Raw genomic sequence first — 12,779 nt, 5'->3', positions numbered from 1 at the left:
AGCTTTGTCACTGATTCCTGGACATTGGTCTCCAGAATCTGCTGGTACTGAGTGGAATCCATGCGTCCCTCAACTTTGACAAGATTCCCAGTCCCTGCACTGGCCACACAGCCCCACAGCATGATGGAACCACCACCATATTTTACTGTAGGTAGCAGGTGTTTTTCTTGGAATGCTGTGTTCTTTTTCCTCCATGCATAACGCCCCTTGTTATAGCCAAATAATCAATTTTAGTTTCATCAGTCCACAGCACCTTATTCCAAAATGAAGCTGGCTTGTCCAAATGTGCTTTAGCCCACCTCAAGCGGAGAAAAGGCTTCCTCTGCATCCCTCTCGCATGCAGCATCTCCTTGTGTAAAGTGCTCCGAATGGTTGAACGATGCACAGTGACTCCATCTGCAGCAAGACGATGTTGTAGGTCTTTGGTGCTGGTCTGTGGGTTGACTCTGACTGTTCTCACCATTCGTCGCTTCTGTCTATCCGAGATTTTTCTTGGTCTGCCACTTCGAGCCTTAACTTGAACTGAGCCTGTGGTCTTCCATTTCCTCAATATGTTCCTAACTGTGGAAACAGAAGCTGAAATCTCTGAGACAGCTTTCTGTATCCTTCCCCTAAACCATGATGGTGAACAATCTTTGTCTTCAGGTCATTTTAGAGTTGTTTTGAGACCCCCATGTTGCTACTCTTCAGAGAAAATTAAAAGAGGAGGGAAACTTACAATTGACCCCCTTAAATACTCCTTCTCATAATTGAATTCACCTGTGTATGTAGGTCAGGGGTCACGGAGCTTACCAAGCCAATTTGAGTTCCAATAATTAGTTCTAAAGGTTTTGGAATCAATAAAATGACAACAGTGCCCAAATGTATGATCCTGCCTAATTCTGTTTAAACAATTATAGCACACTTTCTGTAAATCCAATAAACTTCATTTCACTTCTCAAATATCACTGTGTGTGTCTCCTATATGATATATTTAACTGACATCTTTTATTGTAACAACCAACGATTTATACAAGAAAATCATGACGATTAACAAGGTTGCCCAAACTTTCGCATCCCACTGTATATATATATGCAGCGATAGGTCTTTAAAAGACCTCTGGGGGACACTGACTTTTTATTATATTTTTTTGCACCTTTTTTTGCACCTTTTATTTGTATTTTATTATTGTTTAGAATTTTATTTTAAACTTCTTTTATATATTTGCCATATAATTTGTCCATAAAAGACCTATGGGGACACAGATTATTATTTTTTTTGCACTGTTTCCACTGTAACTGGAGCATCCAAAGGAGCCCCAGTTACAGGGGAAAACAGGCTTCTGTACAGGGCAGAGCTGATGAGGCTCTGCACTCCTCTGCCCCGACACCCGTTGATCGCCGGGTCTAAACTGTTCAGCGTGCCGCTCACCTAACTGTGGAAAAGGCAGAAGCCCTGATAAACCTCTTCTGCCTTCTCCTCGGCTCTCCCGCTGTCACTGACAGCGGGGGACTGTCCTGCTCCTGCAACAGTGCAGGAGCAGGAGCTGTAATTCGGCAATTGTGCGGCCCTCCGGGCAGAAATACAGCTGATCCCATGATCCCAACCTCTGGGGGCCCCGGGTTGTGCACCCCTGGGTTAGATGGAGTACACGAGTAGTCAGACAACAAATCCCACCTTTACTGGTTACTAGACACTCGGAAACCTCAAGCAAGGGGTTGGGACAACCAGCCCAGCTAAATCGGAAGGTTAATTAGCACCTTAGTCAACAGCCAGACACATTGCAAGAATGAAGGATTAACTCTAACAGTGTATTCAATATGTGAGAGAGAATCTAAATCGCACATCCTCATAACTATGCTTTGATAAAACAACTGAAAAACTACAGCAAGATAAGACATGGCTCTACAGCACTATTGTCAATCTTATGCTATGCACTATTAGGAGGCATTAGTATACAGTTTGATCAAAGAGCATAAGCCCACTTACGGCTGCTGGGTCCCGTTGCCTGCTGGAGCGGTGTGGGGGCGCGACGGTCGCCGCACTGTGCCGCGCCAAAGCTAGAGTAGGTCCCCACTTGAAAGAGGCAACCTTGTCGTGGTAAGTGGGCCTATGCTCTTTGATCAAACTGTATACTAATGCCTCCTAATAGTGCACAGCAATAGATTGACAATAGCGCTGTATAGTCACGCTGTATCATACTGTAATGTTAAACAGTTGTTCATATCAAAAGCATAGTATTGAGGATGTGCGATTTAGATTCTCTCTCACATTGAATTAACTCTAACAGTGCTCAAGAAAAGTTAACTAAGTACTAGTCTCGAATCACACATAGTCAATGGAGAGCTGCCAAGGAAAGCGGGCCAGCGGCGGACATAGACTGTTGCCTAACAACTTCCTCCTCTGCATGGCAGGCATGCCAAGTAGTAAACTTCCTCCACTGGTCTTCACTACTGAACATGTGCACAGGAGAACACAGGACAGTTGAGGACTGATTATCTATCACCACTAGAACACCCTGCTTATCACTATTTATAGTATAAGGACAGGAGAGGTGAGAACTGATTATCTATCATCACTAGAACACCCTACTTATCACTGTGTATAGTATAAGGACAGGAGAGAATACAGGAGAGGTGAGGACTGATTATCTGTCACCACTAGAAAACTCTGCTTATCACTGTTTATAATATAAAGACAAAGGAGAAGACAGGGGAGGTGAGGACTGATTATCTATCATCACTAGAAAACCCTGCTTATCGCTGTTTATAATATAAAGACAAAGGAGAAGACAGGGGAGGTGAGGACTGATTATCATCACTAGAAAACCCTGCTTATCGCTGTTTATAGTATAAGGACAGGGGAGAAGACAGGAGAGGTGAGAACTGATTATATATCACCACTAGAAAACCCTCAGGTAAGGTGCAAAGGGTGCGGGTAGCTATAAAGGAAGCACCTAGCGCAGCGCATACCAGCGTGTGCTGCGACCCCTTTGTGGCTAGAGTCATAATGTTGTTGGCAGATTTTGCCAGACTGATCTGTCTAGGGTTGTTAATGAAGGCACTATCTCTTCAGGATGCCGCTCTGCTTCTGGGTGTGCTGACAAGAAGCTCTGTGTATGAGATGTCAGGGGGTGTGCTTGGGGTCACATTTAAAGGGATGATGTGATGACGTGAGATGTCACGCCTTCCCCTCCTCCTGCTGTTCGGCTGCCCCGCTGATTGCCGACTCCTGACTGTGGTGTCTCTGCTCTCCTCTCCAGCTTACCCGATCGGAGTATGCGTGGATCGATCCTCCCTGAGTTGCTGTTTGGTGTCTCTCCTCCCTCCACCTGCTCTCTCCACCTGCTTTCCTCGTGCTGCTTAGGACTGAGCCTCCCTCCTCGTTTGGCCCCCTCCTTCTTGTCTCCCCGCTTTGACTGTGGGTTGGCCGGGACCGCTGGAGTTTGGTCGCCTGGTGGCTTCGCTCTCTGCTTCTGCCTGGACCGGATCTGATCGCTGACTGTCTGGGACTTTGGCTTCCTCCCCTCATTTGTTTGGCCGGTGGGGATCGGTGCTGGAGCGGTTACGTTGGGTCTGGGTTCTCTGTTGCCTTGTCCTCCTGGGTCCGCTTCCTGGTGCCTCCTGGGTCCACCTGTGGCTGTTGATGCCTGCTTGTTGCCACGTCCTGAGTGCTTCGTGCTGATAGCGGAGCCTGGGCATCTGTTTCTGTTGGCGATCTCCTGCAGCCCTCTGTATGGTCCCTCGGCTCCTTGAATCCTGCGGGTCCTCTTGATCGTACTCCCCGTACCTCCCAGCTGGGCTGACTAAAGGCCTGAAAATGAACTCTGGTGAGATTGTTCCTTTACTGTTTTTTTTTGTTCACTACTGAACTAACCAACTAACTACTCATCTAACCATTTAAAGGATATTAATGTACTTTTTAAAATAAAAGGGAAAAAAAAGGGAACTTTTCGGACATTTATAGAGCCGATGGTAAGATCACGGGAAAAGGATGGACTTTTATTTAGATGATATTGTCTTCCCTACTATTACGGTGGCCCAAAAGAAGGCACTCAAGGTTGATCTCTCTATTCAGGAGCTTGAAGGGGCAATTAAATTATGTTCGGCCAACTCTACCCCCGGTTCAGACGGACTTCCATACGAATTTTATAGCAAATATAGGGAGGTTATTTTCCCTAAACTCCTGGAGGTCTTTGCTGAATCGGTGGCAGAAGGGAACTTGCCTGGCTCAATGATGGAAGGTGTAATAATTCTAATTCCGAAAAAAGATAAGGACCCCACAGATATGGGATCTTATAGACCGATCTCATTGTTGAACACCGATGTAAAACTCCTTGCAAGGATTTTGGCATCAAGACTTTCTGGGGTCATCTCCTCCATCGTCTATCCAGATCAGAACGGCTTTATTCCAAATAAGGGTACTCACCATAACCTTCATTGTCTTTTTGCTAACATTCAGGCTCCTGGGGGATCAGCTCGCTCCATCCTGTCTTTAGATGCCTCTAAGGCCTTCGACAGGGTGAGGTGGCGTTTCCTCTGGAAGGTGCTGGCCAGGATGGGCTTCGGGGAGAGATTCATAAATATTACTAAATCTCTGTATAGACATCCTACAGCTAAGTTGAGTCTTAATGGGAGCCTCACTACTAGTTTTGATCTAAAGAGAGGTACCCGACAGGGTTGCCCACTATCTCCCCTCCTATTTGATATTTATATTGAGCCCCTGGCGTTGGCCATTAGGCAAGATGCCCAAATCAAAGGGTTTGGAACATTAAGAGAGGAAGATCATATTTCTCTATATGCGGACGATGTCCTTTTTTTTATAGATGATACAGAAATAAATGTTCCAAGAATTATTTGTTTGGTTAAATTATTCGGTGAGGTATTAGGCCTAGATATAAATTGGTCAAAGACAACCCTGATGCCAATAGAACCTTTGCCGCAAAAAGAGTCCCTTCTAACTCAGTTAGACGTTGTCGACACCTTTCAATATCTGGGCATGACGATATCCCCCAAGGTTGAAAATCTTGTAGAACTTAATCTGATTCCATTGATAACGAAAACCAGGGCAAAAGTTGGGATCTGGTTGAGACTCCCCCTCATCTAGAGCTGACCGAGTCTCGCTGGTTAAGATGGTAATCCTACCTCAATTTCTCTATGTTCTTAGAAATACACCTATATAGATAGAAGATAAATATTTTAAACTTCTGGAAAGAATAATTAATGACTTAGTCTGGGGAAGAAAACGAGTGAGACTCAAACTAGAATATCTATATAAGCCTCTGGAGTGTGGGGGCCTAAACCTCCCATACTTCAAAGGCTACTTTATGGCAGCTCAGTTATGGATGTGCAATGAATGGCCAAATAGTACAGCTCTGAGCCGCCTAGTAAGTGCCTCCACGTACAACAATATATTTACGCTGTTGGAATCCGGGCAAATGATTAATAAAGAGACTATAAAATCACTTATGAAAATGTGGGCTATCACTAGAGGATGGTTGGGGGTAAAGGGATCACTTATATTCACGCCTTTTTGGCACAATAAGCACTTACAGACCTTAGATGGTATAGCAACCGATCAATTCTGCCAAAAGAATGGGATTTTATATGTGACTCAGGTTGTTAAGAATAAAGAAATTAAGACGTTTGCGGAACTATCACATAGTGTACAGAACCTCTCATGGTTTAGGTATTTCCAGCTTCGGTCGGCACTTACTAGTTTGGATGATAAATCTCTATTGGAAATAGATACTTTGTCTCCACTAAATGAATGGCTAGGGAAGATATCACAAGAAGGAAGATTTCAAATATATATAAATTACTAATTAAGTCACGTTTCTCCGAGACACAATCACCAGGACAAAGGGCCTGGGAGACGGACTGTCCAAATATAAAGCTGGTGGGATGGGGGAGTATCTTTACTAATTTAGATGTACTTTCTCACAATTTTAATCACGTTCTAACACAGTTTAATATTTACCATAGACTTTATGTTACTCCCACTTGGTTAAACAAGTGTGGATTAAGAGATACCTCCAAGTGCCCTCGTTGTGATAATGAAGGAGCGGATTATCTCCACATGATGTGGCTCTGCCCAGGTCTGGCAGTATACTGGAATGGTATTAAAAATCTCCTTAACCACAAACTAAAAGTATGTATATCTCTTGACCCACAATTGTTCTTACTGAATGATTTGTCCACATTAACTATCCATAAAAGAAAAAGATTCTATTGGGTAGAATACTACTACTGGCCAGATTGTTGATCAGTCGTAGTTGGTTTGCACGCCATACTCCAGAAGTGAATATCTGGATAAATCTGGTTAATAAGATCAAAAACTATGAACGGATTCTGTATAAGTATAGAGGTGGATTAGAAAAATGGAATAAGATATGGGAAGGGTGGAAGTTCTGATAGGCCTTTATGCTGAATTTAGTAATGTGGTTTTTTTTTTCCCCCCTCTTCTTCTTTTCGTTCCTCTTACTCTTCTCTCTTCCCTTCCCCCTACTCTTCTCGAGGTGGGAGGGGGAGGGAGGACAGTAGATGCATCTCAGGTGGGGGTGGGGGAAGGGGGTAAAAAAAAAATGGGATTGGGGGGAGAAAATGGAGTAAACTAACTATATTAAATGTTAATTTTGATTTGTGTACTTTTACTCCCTGTATACTAATAAAGTTGTCAAATAAAAAAAATAAAAAAAGGGAACCTGTCACCGGGAGTTTGTGTATACAGCTGAGGACATGGCCGCTAGCACATCCGCAATACCCAGTCCCCATTGCTCTGTGTTCTTTTATTGTGTAAAAAAACCTGATTTGATACATATGCAAATTAACCTGAGATGAGTCCTGTCCCTAAGATGAGCCACGGACAGGACTCATCTCAGGTTAATTTGCATATGTATCAAATCGGTTTTTTTTACACAATTAAAGCACACAGAGCTATGGGGACTGGGTATTGCGGATGTGCTAGCGGCGATCTAGCAGCCCATGTCCTCAGCTCTATACACAAAATCCCGGTGACAGATTCCCTTTAACATATGTTCATATATATTTAGTATTGAGACATAGTTTGCAGGTGTGACTCTTATAGTAGACAATATATTGTATCTAGTTGGAGGGGGAAGTAAAACAATACATAAGAAAATAATAATAAAATAGGTGATCAAAATAAAAAAAAACTATGAACATATAAAGGGAGCATGGCTGCTAATAGTAGTTGGTCACATAGTATCTGGGTAGGTATCTATGTTGGAAGAATTTCAGTCACATTGTTATTTTGTACTGATTAGGAATCATGAGGGCAGGATGAGGGGATATATTCATAGTTTGTATCTCTATATTCCATTATATTAATGGTGATTTCCAGGTCTTTGTTTTTTTTTTTACCCTTATATTGATGGTAAATTTTTAATGGAGATTATATTATATAATTTTATTAAATTTTATTTATTTGTCGGTTTTATAGAAAAAGCAGGTATGTGGTGAGTATTAATTGGAATTTTTTAAATTTAGGTTTATATTATCATTATCCAGTAGATTTCTGGCACCAAGAAAACCGAGACACCACCAGAAGGGTCACGCCCAATTAATAACCAGGAAAGCAGGCAGCTACAAATTTAACAGCTCTCGTTGTCTCTGCTATAAAACCATCTCACACAATAGAACTTCTTTCTCCTCATATGCGAACAAAACCTCCTTTAACATCAAGCACCACCTAACATGCCAATCCACATACGTCATATACATGATTGAATGTCAATGTGGTTTACAATACGTAGGGCGCACCACTCAAGCATTACATTGCCGCCTAAACCAACACCGACACAACATACAAAAACAATACACCAAACATAGCCTATCCAGACATTGTTCTAATTACCCCAGAAAAAGAACTACACTCCATTAAAATTACCCCAATAGACTATATACCACCCAACCCCTACAACAGATTCGATCTTCTACAGAAACGGGAGATCTACTGGATCTATCAGCTAAACACCCTTGCCCCAATGGCCTTAATGAAATAACCAAAATGATAATATAAACATAAATAAAAAAAACATCAAATTAATACTCACCACATACCTGCTACTTCTATAAAACCGACAAATAAATAAAATAAAATAAAAAATAATATAATCTCCATTAAAAATCTACCATCAATATAAAGATAAAAAAACAACAAACAAAGACCTAGAAATCACCATTAATATAACTGAATATAGAGATACAAACTATGAATATATCCCCTCATCCTGCCCTCATGATTTCTAATCAGTACAAAATAACAAAATAACAATGTGACTGAAATTCCTCCAACATAGATACAATGCGGCCAACTACTACTAGCGGCCATGCTCCCTTTATTTGTTCATAGTTTTTTTTGTGTTATTTTTATCACCTTTTTCATAATTTTTTTTAGATATTGTTTGTTTGTTTGTTTTACTTCCCCCTCCGACTAGATACATTATATTGTCTACTATAGGAGTCACGCCCCCAAACTATGTCTCAATACTAAATATGTATTAACATACACTCACCTAAAGAATTATTAGTGCCCCCATACTAATACGGTGTTGGACCCCCTTTTGCCTTCAGAACTGCCTTAATTCTACGTGGCATTGATTCCACAAGGTGCTGATAGCATTCTTTAGAAATGTTGGCCCATATTGATAGGACAGCATCTTGCAGTTGATGGAGATTTGAGGGATGCACATCCAGGGCACGAAGCTCCCGTTCCACCACATCCCAAAGATGCTCTATTGGGTTGAGATCTGGTGACTGTGGGGCCATTTTAGTACAGTGAACTCATTGTCATGTTCCAGAAACCAATGTGAGATGATTGGAGCTTTGTGACATGGTGCATTATCCTGCTGGAAGTAGCCATCAGAGGATGGATACATGTTCTCATTCTGTTTACGCCAAAATCGGACTCTACCATTTGAATGTCTCAACAGAAATCGAGACTCATCAGACCAGGCAACATTTTTCCAGTCTTCAACAGTCCAATTTTGGTGAGCTCGTGCAAATTGTAGCCTCTTTTTCCTATTTGTAGTGGAGATGAGTGGTGCCCGGTGGGGTCTTCTGCTGTTGTAGCCCATCCGCCTCAAGGTTGTGCGTGTTGTGGCTTCACAAATGCTTTGCTGCAGACCTCGGTTGTAACGAGTGGTTATTTCAGCCAACGTTGCTCTTCTATCAGCTTGAATCAGTCGGCCCATTCTCCTCTGACCTCTAGCATCCACAAGGCATTTTCGCCCACAGGACGGCCGCATACTGGGTGTTTTTCCCTTTTCACACCATTCTTTGTAAACCCTAGAAATGGTTGTGCGTGAAAATCCCAGTAACTGAGCAGATTGTGAAACACTCAGACCGGCCCGTCTGGCAGCAACAACCATGCCACACTCAAAATTGCTTAAATCACCTTTCTTTCCCATTCTGACATTCAGTTTGGATTTCAGGAGATTGTCTTGACCAGGAGCACCCCCCTAAATGCATCGAAGCAACTGCCATGTGATTGGTTGACTAGATAATTGCATTAATGAGAAATAGAACAGGTGTTCCTAATAATTCTTTAGGTGAGTGTATGTTAAATGTGACCCCAAGAACACCCCCTGACATCTCATACATGGAGCTTCTTGTAAACACACCCAGAAGCCGTGGCATCACGATACACACACCCCACTGGCGCTACATTGCGAGCGGCACCCTGAAGAGATAGTGCCTTCATTAACAACCCTAGACAGACCAGTCTGGCAAAATCTGCCAACTACAAGATGACTCTAGCCACAAAGGGGTCGCAGCACACACTGATGTGCCTCCTTTATAGCTACCCGCAGCCTTTACACCTTACCTGAGCCATCCCCCCCTTCCCCCGCTTGTCTGACAGATCCACCGAAATTGTGCCATAAAAAGCATCCCAGCGCCCACTGGTGTGCCCGGCGCCAGGTGCCCCCTGTCAAACTGCTCGTACCCCACACTCCTCACCCGAGCCTCGCTTGCTATGACAGTCCCACCAAACACTCTCTGTAATTGAGAGCCAACAGAGTGATCCAGCTGGTAGCGGAGTATAAGCGCTAACATCCCGGGTACTGGCACATCCCGGGCATCCGCTCACAAAGCACCACCGAAGTGATACGGGAAAAAATCCCCCCCCCCTGTATTAAACACCCACCAAAGTAAACACAAATATACAGCGATACATTTATTTATTTACTCAGAGGTCAATTACAGCAAAACGCCCAGTAGGGCTATATGAGGTTTGACGGCGATTGAAATGTTGATCCAACCCGAACCCGCCCGCGATCCTCCCCCTGGCCTGTGTGCCAAAAGTTCTTATTTTAAATGTGTTGTAACCCCCCCTCCCAGTGTATACAGTCCTGACGAAGAGGGAAATTTAACCCTCAAAACGAGTTGACTATACTGCAATTAAAGATTAACTTTCATTACCGGCATCGGTCCTGATATTTTACTCGTTCAAGTCCAGGCAGCAGCTCTAAGGATCCTGAACCAATTTTCTACAACCAGCTACTTAACCTGTTGATCGCTCCAAGCATCACGGAGGACCACGGCCGCAGCCCCGGACAACAGCCTACTGGTTGGGTTTAAAAATAACCAGCAGTACTATCTACAGATGTTGTAACTCTTCACAACACGATGTGGTAAGCATATTCTTACCTTTTAAACTCACATTGAAACTACTAATACAACACATGTGGCGCCCTACTCTTCCTATCTTTACACATAGTATAAGGGCAGGAGAGAACACACGAGAGGTGAGAACTGATTATTATCATCACTAGAACACTCTGCTTATCACTGTTTATAGTATAAGGACAGGAGAGATGAGAACTGATTATCTATCATCACTAGAACACCCTGCTTATCACTGTGTATAGTATAAGGACAGGAGAGAACACAGGAGAGGTGAGAACTGATTATCTATCATCACTAGAACACTCTGCTTATCACTGTTTATAGTATAAGGACAGGAGAGATGAGAACTGATTATCTATCATCACTAGAACACCCTGCTTATCACTGTGTATAGTATAAGGACAGGAGAGAACACAGGAGAGGTGAGAACTGATTATCTATCATCACTAGAACACTCTGCTTATCACTGTTTATAGTATAAGGACAGGAGAGATGAGAACTGATTATCTATCATCACTAGAACACCCTGCTTATCACTGTGTATAGTATAAGCACAGGAGAGAACACAGCAGAGGTGAGAACTGATTATCTATCACCACTAGTGCAGCGTCCCACTCAGGACACGTGGGAACTGCAAATGTATTGCTTCATTGTCATTGCTGTATTGCATGTCATTTTGCATTGCTACATCTGTTGTATCCCTGTTCATAGGCTGGTCAAGTGTGCTTTATACATCCCACCACTAGATGGGGATAGCACCACTCTGGGATATCTAGCCCAGCTCAGGTCTAATCTGTGGTCAGTTTTTTGCCAGTTAGTGAGTGTGCAGATCAAGCACAAGTTTGCTCAGGAGTGAAGTCTAGTCCATGAAGGGACAAAGTAGAAAAAGGACTTAAACCAAAGGATAATAGCCACTACCCAGGCATCAAAGACCTTTGGGAGTCTAGGTGAAGGATTCTTTAGCCACGGGCAACCTCACCAAACTTCACTGGATTTAAAAGTCAGTAAGAATTATACTGAACCAGGACCTAGCCAAAACCTATTAACAGTGGATCAACAGAATTCCTCTATATACCAAAAGACTGTATTCTGTCTGGATGTTTATGCTGCAACCTAAACCAGCTACAGTAAAAGTTGTGAGTTGTATCCTACCACTGTCTACCTCATTCTTCAATACTACCACTACAACTGATTGTACCACCATAAACGGTACTGGCGTCATGACAAATACCACCAAGGGACCCAGCCGCCACAAGCACCCTAAACACTGCCGTCATCAAGGGCACCTCGACCTCCATCTTGGCTGGTGCTCCCCTACCACAGAGTGTGCCCCAGAAGGTTTCGTGCTGTCTTCCTCATCACTGTGCTGCTGGCCCAGGGAGGCTTTCTGCTAACCGTGAGTAAACCGATGAACTGTATTACTACTCCCCCTCATCGGCCCACAGTTCACCTCACGTGTCACCCCTGTGGTTTCTGGCACGCCACAATAGAACACCCTACATATCACTGTTTATAGTATAAGGACAGGAGAGATGAGAACTGATTATCTATCATCACTAGAACATCCTGCTTATCACTCTTTATAGCATAATGACAGGAGAGAACACATGAGAGGTTAGAACTGATTATCTATCATCACTAGAACCCCCTGTTTATCGCTGTTTATAGTATAAGGACAGGAGAGAACACAGGGGAGGTGAGAACTGATTATCATCACTAGAACACCCTGCTTATCACTGTTTATAGTATAAGGATTCATTCACGTGTGGGCAACTGTTTTGCAGTCTGCAAATTGCGGATCTGCAAAACACAGACACCGGCCATGTGCGTTCCGCATTTTGCAGACCGCACATGGCCGGCACTATGATAGAAATGCCTTTTCTTGTCCGTGGCTGGGTAGGACATGTTCTATTTTTTTGCAGGGCCTCAGAACAGAAGTGCGGATGCGGACATCACACTGTGTGCTGTCCGCATCTTTTGCGGCCCCATTGCGGAACGGATGCGGACCCATTTTATGGATGTGTGAATGGACCCTTAGTCGAGACAGGAGAGAACATAGGAGAGGAAAGAACTGATTATCTATCACCACTAGAACACCCTGCTTATTACTGCTTATAGTATGAGGATAGGCGAGAACACAGGAGAGGTGA

General features: G+C 43.3%; 1 long non-coding RNA gene across 1 annotated transcript; it reads left to right on the top strand.

Moving 5' to 3' along the window:
- The first annotated feature begins 2,513 nt into the window (after window positions 1-2,513).
- On the top strand, window positions 2,514-12,383 carry LOC120978820. Its single transcript, XR_005774195.1, has 3 exons — window positions 2,514-2,616; window positions 2,781-2,858; window positions 12,326-12,383. It is a non-coding gene; the product is annotated as an uncharacterized LOC120978820 (long non-coding RNA).
- The last annotated feature ends 396 nt before the right edge of the window (window positions 12,384-12,779 follow it).

The sequence above is a fragment of the Bufo bufo genome, chromosome 9, assembly GCF_905171765.1.
Source record: "Bufo bufo chromosome 9, aBufBuf1.1, whole genome shotgun sequence".
Taxonomy (NCBI): Eukaryota; Metazoa; Chordata; class Amphibia; order Anura; family Bufonidae; genus Bufo; species Bufo bufo.
This window is presented reverse-complemented; position numbering and strand designations above follow the sequence as displayed.